The following is a 9861-nucleotide window of genomic DNA, read 5'->3' on the forward strand; positions in this document are numbered from 1 at the left end:
AGCACTAGGCTCTATCGGTATTTTATCTATTAACTACATAACAGACAAAAGAAAACTTTTGTTCTTCGGACAACTTTGCAAACTGGACCCCGCGAAAACCGTTAAACGAATATTCATATACAAACTTCTTGAATTCCTCGAGAATCCAAGTCAAATAACAGGATTTTTCCCCGACATATACAAAATATCATGCAAATACAATTTTTTGGTTTATGTAAACCAGTATCTAGAAAATGGCACGTTTCCAGAAATGTGTACGTGGAAAAACCTAGTTAAGAAATCTATCTACGAAGTTGCTAACGCAGAATATCAATCAAGGCTATTGAGTGAAGACAGTTTGCGTGGTTTTCTGTCTATAAATAATGAAATATCACCATGCATTATATGGAGGTTCAGTCAAATATATCGCGAGCAACTCAAATATTGCAGGACGGTGGCTCTAGCTTTAAGTAAAATTTTCAGTAGACCCTACGTTACTAAGTGCACACTATGTTCTGATCGATATGACCTAACATAAACACAATGAAACTTACAGGTATGTGGAACCAAATGTCCTATAAATATCTCGAAACGTCTCCTATCTCACCCCATAACCGTGTTGTCAGTGTACTGTTAATCTGTAAATCAACATATTATAAACATGTGCAAAATGTGCAACAAAGACAAGAAAGAGACATCACTGCTATCTTGAACTAGTATTTCACAAGAACCACGAAAATACATGAATTGCTCCGAAAATACAAACAAAGCATCCAATACAACTCATTGCACCAAATGCAGAATTAAACAATGAAGGGCCAATACATACCACATATCATAATGCTAAAACTCCTAACTTTAAAAAGTACAATACAAGATGTCTCCCAAAAGTAATGTTTGAAGTGAGAACATCTCACGAAAATCTCCGTGCGTGAAAACGCTAATTCCACAACATAATATTCTATCAAGGAAATAGTAAAAACGGCAAATTAGCACCGGGTTACACGTATTTCATTTCAGAACATGTTTTGTTATTTTGTCGTTCGAACGATACTACTAGGCAGTGCCTTTGGCGAAAATTAAGTTTAATGTTCACAGTAAATCAGTACGACGAATTTTGTCAAATGCATTATTCCGAACAATTATTAGAAATGATGTCCGGTTTCGGATCTTTTACGCTCAGCGACCACAGTCGAGTACATATTTTCAAGACGGTACTACGATACTTACATTTTCTCAGCAAGCCACTGGCTCATTTTTTACCGCATATGTAATTACATGTACAATGTGTGTAAACATACCCTCTTTTGAAGTCTCGTTCATTTGGGTTGTTTTTTTGTTCTTGTTTTTTTTGTAAAAGTAACTATCTATTTTACTATGTTTACTTTACTTATAAATATCACTCCTTTTATATCATTGTCATAACTCTATCTAAAATGCAGGACAATGTGTAATGTAGGGACATGTCATTTATTTCCCATACTTTGTATTGTTGTGTACCCTGAAATTGATGTCATGCATATCATGTTCCTATTCTTTTCTATGTTATGATTATATATCAACTGTATATTCATGTATTGTATGTTATAAATATGTAATGCTCTCCATTGTTGGAGGAATAAAAGAATCTATCTATCTATCTATCTGTTGTTGATTGTTTTAGTATAAACCCAGTCTCAGGAGATAAATTAATTTTCTGTTTTATTTCAGGTTGTAATAGACAAGTTTATCTATAATGAATTTATTTCAGTGCTCATATTTTATTTATTTGATCTTATATATATAAACTGTACGTTTAGTTTTCTGAACTTGTAATTGCATTCAATGGTGTTTAAAAAAGATTCTTGTTTTGCGACTCAGATATGTGCACATGCATATATTTGTCACATTGTTTAGTATTTGTATGTTTCTTCCTTTTTGATGAGGCATTTAACATTTTATACGGTGCTAGGGAGACAACTTAAATAACAAACTTTCCCTTATGGGGGAAGTGTAATGGGGTGTTTTATTCATATGTTCATGTTAATTTATCATTGCCTGCTTGCGTTTAGATTGCGCGTACATTATTATATAGTGTGTGAGAGGGTGGTCAGTGTGTATGTATTTAAGTGGTCATTTTAACAACTATCATTTGGATAATATTAGAATTCATTCATACATGTAATTACCCGTAACATTCTATCTCTCAGGCATTGCTGTCCTGACACTTATTGAATTCGCATCTGAAAAATGTTTTCTACTTTTTTGCATTGTTGTTAAATAATACTTATTACACTGCTGGCCTTTTTCTTTTTTTAATTGGAAATAAAGAATATAAACGGACTGACCCATAATACTTGTATACCCAGACTACAGTTAAAATATACATCAGCTATTAAAGGAATCCTTTGAACTGAGTGGTGAAGGCATCAGTTTTCTTTTTTTCTTGCCTGTTCTGCAGTGGGTTTGCACCCCAATACAGCCAGCTTATTTTAAATACTTTAATTGTTGCTGTTTTTCTGCAATTTTGGTTTCAAAGAGTCAAATAATTATAAAATAAGTCTTCAGGTACATTTAAATTGATCCAAAAGCATAAGTGAGTCCCTTAAAGTACTTTAAGTACTTTAATACTACAAAAACTTTGTTTTATAAAAGTTTGAAAAAAAAAACAAATTAAGAAAATGTAATCAAATTGGAATTTTAAACGTAACATTAATGGACAAAATTTAAAATATTTCTCACACATTAAAGTTTTCTTGTCTTAATACACTAACCATACAGGCATATTTGCTACCAATAGACAGAGCTTCAACTAAGCAATAACTAACTATTCAATTATTTGTATGGTTGGTTTGATTTCTTCGGCACATTTGAGTTTGGTTGGCCCTCAACTACAGACTCTCTCTCAACATCATTCCAAGAGAGCAAACTTGTAACTACAGACTCTCTCTCAACATCATTCCAAGAGAGCAAACTTGTAACTACAGACTCTCTCTCAACATCATTCCAAGAGAGCAAACTTGTAACTACAGACTCTCTCTCAACATCATTCCAAGAGAGCGAACTTGTACAATTTAATAAAACTTCCTTCACAATTATTGTAGAATAAATAAATTTTAACTTGTGCTCAGTCTTCTAACATTGTGCACAAAACAGTTATTTCACCGAAAATCCTTGTTATTGAGATAATCTTCTGTGCAGTGTTTTATTTCAATAGCTCAGAGACAGGTTACAAACAGTGACAAAAAACCCGATAAGAATTATAAAACAAGAATGTACCTTGTTGTGTTCTTTGACTTTGGTCTTGCATGCTGGTCTCAATCTCAGTGGAAGTTTTGTGAAACTCAAGTAGGCCACTGCCATCATAATTTCCATTTTAATTTGCCGCAGCTGTAGCTCCAGCCTGTAATACATTTTAAAACAAATTAATAAAATCCTAAAACAAATAAAAATGGAGGTGCATTTAACCTAAAGGTAAGTGATCAAGGAGCTTGAGTGAAAAATACTCATATTTAAAGCTGCAGTCTCACAGGTTGACAACATATTTCACTTTTTGTCTTGGAATGAGCCAATTTCCGCACATTGTCTGAAAACCAGTGATACAGAGCTGCTGACAAAAAAAAAAGTTGGTACATTGTAAGTAGTGTAAGTATTATGTACGAGGAATGTCGTATAGTGTAAGTATTATGTACGAGGAATGTCGTATAGTGTAAGTATTATGTACGAGGAATGTCGTATAGTGTAAGTATTATGTACGAGGAATGTCGTATAGTGTAAGTATTATGTACGAGGAATGTTGTATAGTGTAAGTATTGTGTACGAGGAATGTCGGTACAGTGTAAGTATTATGTACGAGGAATGTCGGTACAGTGTAAGTATTATGTACCAGGTTTGTTGATTAACTGTGTAGACAATTTAGAAGTTTAAAAGCTGCACTCTCACAGATTGATTTTTTTGACAACTTTGATTATATTTGGTCATTAACATAAATAGGGACATACATCAATATTGTCTAAGTTTAATATAGTTTTAAATTAGTTTTGTTCAACAAAAAGAAAATGATTTACCATGAACAGACCCATGTGAGTGGGGCAGGTCATATTCATGCATCTGAAGAGGATGACCTTTTAATATTTGGCAATTAAAGTGTCTGCTATTTAATAAAAGCTAAAGTGACATCCCTCAAAAATTAAACATTCAAGACATGTTGTAAAAACTGCACAAGCCTATAAGCCTTGCACTGGTGAACTGCTTTCTTGTTTTTATTAAATTCTAGATTTTATATAGACAGGCTTGTTCAAATAATGTGATGCCAAGCACAGGTGTACACATAATAATTTGGTATTGTTTCATGAAGGAAAGAGCTTCTGGCAAAAATCATTATCTGCATGTTTTGGAGAGTGTAAAGGCTTCCGTTAAAGTTTAAAGTATATTACTCCCTAGATTAGATATTGGCTCATACTTCCAAAATTGATTCTTTGGATGTACAGAAACTTCCATAATTTTGAAGAAAACTTCCACAGTTGAGAGCTTGGAATTTAAAAATATCAACACCTGGTGTCAATATTACTTTGATGGTCACAATTTGAATCAGGCTTCAAGAAGTATGTATTTTAATAATATAAATCTCTGATTATGGCAACTTGCAAATTATTTGATTTTTTACTACAAGCTGAAAACTGCGAGAGACCTAAACTTCCAAATTTCAGTAACAACTTCAAGTAATGATTGACAGGAAGTTAATACTTCCAGTTTCAAAGTCTTAAATATACACTCTTTAATACTCCCAAATTAGATTTACTACAATTAATTCTTTGTTTTAATATCCACTAAGGATGAATAAATGTTGAAAACAATTGTTCTTAAGAAGGATACGGAGTTTAATTTGTAATAAATGTGCATAAAATTAAAAGACTGTATTTCTACCCTATGCCACTATAGTAGATCACAGTAAATCTTTTAACTATCACCAATCATTTAATATTTTTGCAATTTTCTTTTTTAAAATACAGGGTTACAAACTTACTTATCAGTATTAAATATTGTACATAAATGCATTTTTTAGTAAGTCGTTAAAGGTTTATCAGTAAAAATATATGTTTGTTTACATGTGTATATATTGATTTTGATTAAGAGTGTCACTTTAATGAAAGCCCTGGAGCGTTATCTAGAGAAATCACAGGAGTGGTAAGGATCATGCATGTCAGAAAACAAAAACATAATTTAAAAATATTCAAAAGTGGGTGTTATTTACTTGGCACTTAATATCACTATTTTCAATTCTAGCTTATCAACATATACTGCAGAATGAAAAAGAGAAGATAAATCATAAAGAATCACAATAATCGTTACATACTTTTGAATATCGAGTTCTCTGCATCTGTATCCCAATAGGAGGGAGCATCAGTTTTCTCCTCCACCAATACAGGAAATGGTCCTGTTAAAAAGGAAAAAAAAGTGTTAACATAATTATATATCAAACTGACTGAAAAAAGTTGACTTAAAACAAGCACAGCACACAGGAGCTTGTAATGTTATACAGTCATTCGGTCTTAGTCAGCAATATACAACCAGGTTTCTGTTACAAAATCAAGCTTCTTTATTGTGGTTTTGCTCTGAAAACACATATACAAGACAACTAGATTTAGCCACTCAGATATATTTTTTTACATTTAGTAAATATTTTCAATACCTTTTTTCAAATATAATTATGTGGAAAGTGTCGGTCGGGTCAAGAAGCTTAAAATTCCAGTTGTAATGAAGTATGATGGCACAGGAAAAGTCCGGAAACAGACAGTGATATATCGGACAACTCATTTTTTATACAACGGCTGACATGGCGTTATTTGTACTTAACACTTAAATTTTGGTGTTGTTATAAATATTCCTTTTCAAAAAAAATCCGAAAAGAAAAATGCAAGAATCTGTTGATGGAGAATATATTGCGCCATATATATTTGACAGTTTTAATGCTTTCTACACAAGGATAGTCCATTTTGCAACCAAACACTCACAATTAATAAATATGACTTAATAAAAATGAAAAAACCAATATACACTTAAAAATGTCAATACGACAAAACAAACATGAATAATCCGATATACTCTTTAAAAATTGTCATCCAGCACCACATTCATGAACTCATTTCTACAATGAAAGCTTTGCTAACAATCAATCATTTTAAGCTTTAGGGCCATGGGTGCAGGCATTGTCAAGTTATCACACAGACAAGCTTTTTGCGTTCAAGGTAACTGTGACATTGAACTTTGACCCGATGACCCCTTCCACATATATTAAAAGGTGTCATCTACAGTTAAGGCCCAACCCCCAAGTCAAATGTGATGATCATAGGTCCAGGCTTTGTTGAGATATCTCTGGGAGAAGCTTTGTTAACCTTTTTGTGATCTTTGACCCAATGAAATCAAAATCAAGAGGAATCATGAGACTGCTGGTCAGGCCCAACCTTCATGCCAATTTGATGGTCCATGAATTGTTGTGTTTGACTTCAAGGTCACTGTGACCTTTGACCTTTGACTTGAAGACCCCCAAAATCAATAGGGGTCATCTACTGGTCAGACCCCACCTCCAAGTCAAGATTGAAGGCCATGGGTGCAGGCATTGTCAAATTGCCAATCGGACAACCATGTATCATTAAAGGTCACTGTGACCTTAACCTTTGACCCGATGACCCCAGCCTCCATGTAAATTTTGACGACCATAGGTCTAGGCATTGTTGATTAATCACTCGGACAAGCTTTAAAATCCTTTTACCATTTAAGGTCACTGTGACCTTGACCTTTGACCCGATGACCTCATATTCCTCTACTGGTCATGCCCTATCTCCATGTCAAGTTTGATGACCATATGTCAAGGAATTGTTGAGTTATCACCCCGACAAGCTTTGGTCTACCGACGGACGGACGGACGGATCGACCGACCGACATGTTCAAAGCAATATATATATACCCCTCTTATTCGAAGGGGGGCATAAATATCAATGAGTAGGTGTGCAAACTAAATTGTTTGAAGTCAGTTATTAAGCTAAGTGTGAACTGACTTTAATATTGTGCAAACTTAATTATTTGAAGTCAGTAATTAAGCTAAGTGTGAACCCTTTGAAGTCAGTTATTAAGATAAGTATGAACCCACTTTAATCTTTCTACGAAGGATTATTGCACAATGTGATAATTTAGATGCCCTATCATCTCTAATTAATAAGTCTTTAATATGTGCAAATTATATTTTATATTTTAAAACATTTTAATTATCAACAAATGCTGTTGTTTGATTAGCAATTACTGGGTATGTAAATTTCATACAAATATCTTAAAAATATTATAACTTACCTTCAAATATACATTTAAATAAAAAGGAGTGGTGGCTATTTGACCAAATTGGGGCGTTTTGACCAAATTGGGGGCGTTTTAACCATTTTTTTCCAAGTGAGGGCTATTGACCAAAATGGGGCCTATTTGGCTCAATGGTCCAAGTAATTGTATGACGGAATTTTTTTACGATTTTTGATATGGCAAATCCTTCACGTACAAATTCTTTTGTATGTATGAAAAGTGGGTAGTTATTTGGGATTCCGGGTTAAGGCATATTGCGTCTATAAATTATCATAAAAACAAGAAATATTACCAGATAATGTTAATTTAAATTAGTTCCGTACACAAAAAATATCCAACGAATAATTATGAGTTTGAACGGTTTTCTTCATTTCATTCTGTCAAAACATAGCAATATATACATGAAGGGCACCTGCAAGGCTTTAGGGCACAATTTTAAAACAATCGGATTCCGATGGCCAAGTTGTTATGATTGTACATGTATTTGTGAGGTCTATTTGAAGCTTGTCGGTGGTGGCAGCGTTATTACGATTGGGTTAAGTTGTTCCGCTTGGCATAATTGTTGTGTGTGTCAGTCAACCTACGTTTTATTTGAAAGGTAAATAATGTGTTAAAATCATGACATTTGTGTTTTAATGCATCAAATGCTTGTTTTGTGCAAAATAACTCTTCACTTACATGGTAAAATATGAATATAAACCTTTATGATCAATTTCAGCCATAAAACTCCACTTAATACACTTTCAGTATTTTTCAAAACACCCTTGTTTTTTTTGTACCAACCAGTTTAGACGTACGGGATTGGAAGAATCCTGTATAACATGTCTATTATTTTAGACTATTTGCCTTAAAATGGCTAGTTGACCAGGTAGCTACAATAATGAGCGATCAGGGATACTTTTTTATTATTTTGACATTTCATGTGTATCCCTGTTGACCAGGTTGCTACAATAATGAGCGATCAGGGATACTTTTTTTATTATTTTGACATTTCATGTGTATCCCTGTAACGCTACAACTCTCTACCATTTAACACTGGGCGAAACAATATATAGTAATATTATGCATCGATGTTGAATAATAATGATATAATTGTTCGAAATGTACCTGACAGTGATCTTAACTGGGTTGGATTTGTCGTTAGAGTCGTTATTTTCACATAAATATACTCTGGGTCACGAAATGAGCGTAGCAGTCCACCATTTTTATACATGTTGATTTTTATCGAATAAATTTGTACCCATCCGTCAATGATTGTTAACCCTGTGCGCAGTCACAGTTATCCTCGCTTTTCTATGTATTGTGCAGAGCAACGCAACAGTGTTCAAAAATGGTGATACCTAATCATCATCATCATCATCATCATCATCATCATCATCACGAACATCATCATCATCATCATCATCATCATCATCCTCATTCTGCAGTAGCATCAACAATATAACAATGTACATGAAAAGTTCCTATGCTGTATGAACTCTTTCTTTTTAACGTGTCCTTATATATACTTCAACTATAACAATAACTTGAAAGATGTTTTAATAGTTATAAGATAAGTCTCAATGAAAAACGTACATACAAAAAAGTAATGGTTATCAGTCTGCCATAGTCTAAAAATCGTCAAAAATTGGTTGCCGGCCATTTAGGTGGACTAGTTGACCAGGTACCGTTTTAATACAATGATTTTAATTCAGTTAGGGTTAGGGTTGAGGTTTTTATTTTTACGCATGTATAGAATTGAGATGTCAATATATTGTTTTGCATTAATTTGAGACGCGACACTATCACAAGATCATGATATCCGAATCTTTGTTCATCCGATCTCTAGGTACCTCTGCTCATGGTGTTTAAATAGGCAAGGTTTTGCTAAACATGATCATTGAACCGAATGTTTGTTGATGCCTTTTAAATCACGTTCATCCACCCATGCGATATATTAGTAAGGGCTGCACACGCCAACAATTATTCTTCGTCTTTTGCTGTTTTTGTTGTGTTTGGCATATGTTGCAGGCAACTACTTAGTAGTCCCGTGGTAGCAGTCAACAGTTTACGGCGTTGGAAATGATCGTTTTACAATAAAAATATTTTGTATGCCCAGGTCGGGGATCCCAAATTTATTTATATACCATTTTCATACAAACTATTTTGACACCTGTGCTTCTTGAGTGACAATGTACTTACTTATGTAATAAACGCCAGAAAACGTTAACGATACAAACGGTTATAGAATACTACAAAACAAGATATGCCACCCCGCAGATCCTGATAAATCGGAGACCACTATCTTAGACATTCAATACGGAAGGCATCTTGAAGGGTTTAGCGTCCCCTACATGGAAAAATTGGTCCCAGCCTGATCACGTGTAGGGATGCTGAGATATCTTCGAGATTGCCAACCCCATTTTACGGCATTTTGTGCTGCATTTTAGTGTATAAAATAACGTTATAGGCGAATGGAAACGGTCACGTAATAACGACAGCGACGCACCGACGTGCGCGTGACGTAGGGTATGGTGAGACGTAAATTTCAATACCAGAACCAAGCTCCTATCA

General features: G+C 34.0%; 1 long non-coding RNA gene across 6 annotated transcripts in view; it reads right to left on the reverse strand.

The window, feature by feature from the left end:
• The window catches only part of LOC128232608 (uncharacterized), a 42794-nt gene extending 33480 nt beyond the window's left edge, over positions 1-9314 (reverse strand). For 5 of the 6 annotated variants that reach the window (XR_008260558.1, XR_008260559.1, XR_008260557.1 and 2 more), the window contains exons 1-3: positions 8416-8669; positions 5315-5395; positions 3238-3361 (exon numbers count right to left, since the gene is read on the reverse strand). This is a non-coding gene — a long non-coding RNA (uncharacterized LOC128232608). Of the gene's footprint in view, positions 1-3237; positions 3362-5314; positions 5396-8415; positions 8670-9140 lie in introns of those variants that run through there. The other variant, XR_008260556.1, reaches the window with a different exon arrangement.
• Between the last annotated feature and the right edge of the window lie 547 nt (positions 9315-9861).

This window comes from Mya arenaria, chromosome 1 (assembly GCF_026914265.1).
Source record: "Mya arenaria isolate MELC-2E11 chromosome 1, ASM2691426v1".
Lineage (NCBI taxonomy): Eukaryota > Metazoa > Mollusca > Bivalvia > Myida > Myidae > Mya > Mya arenaria.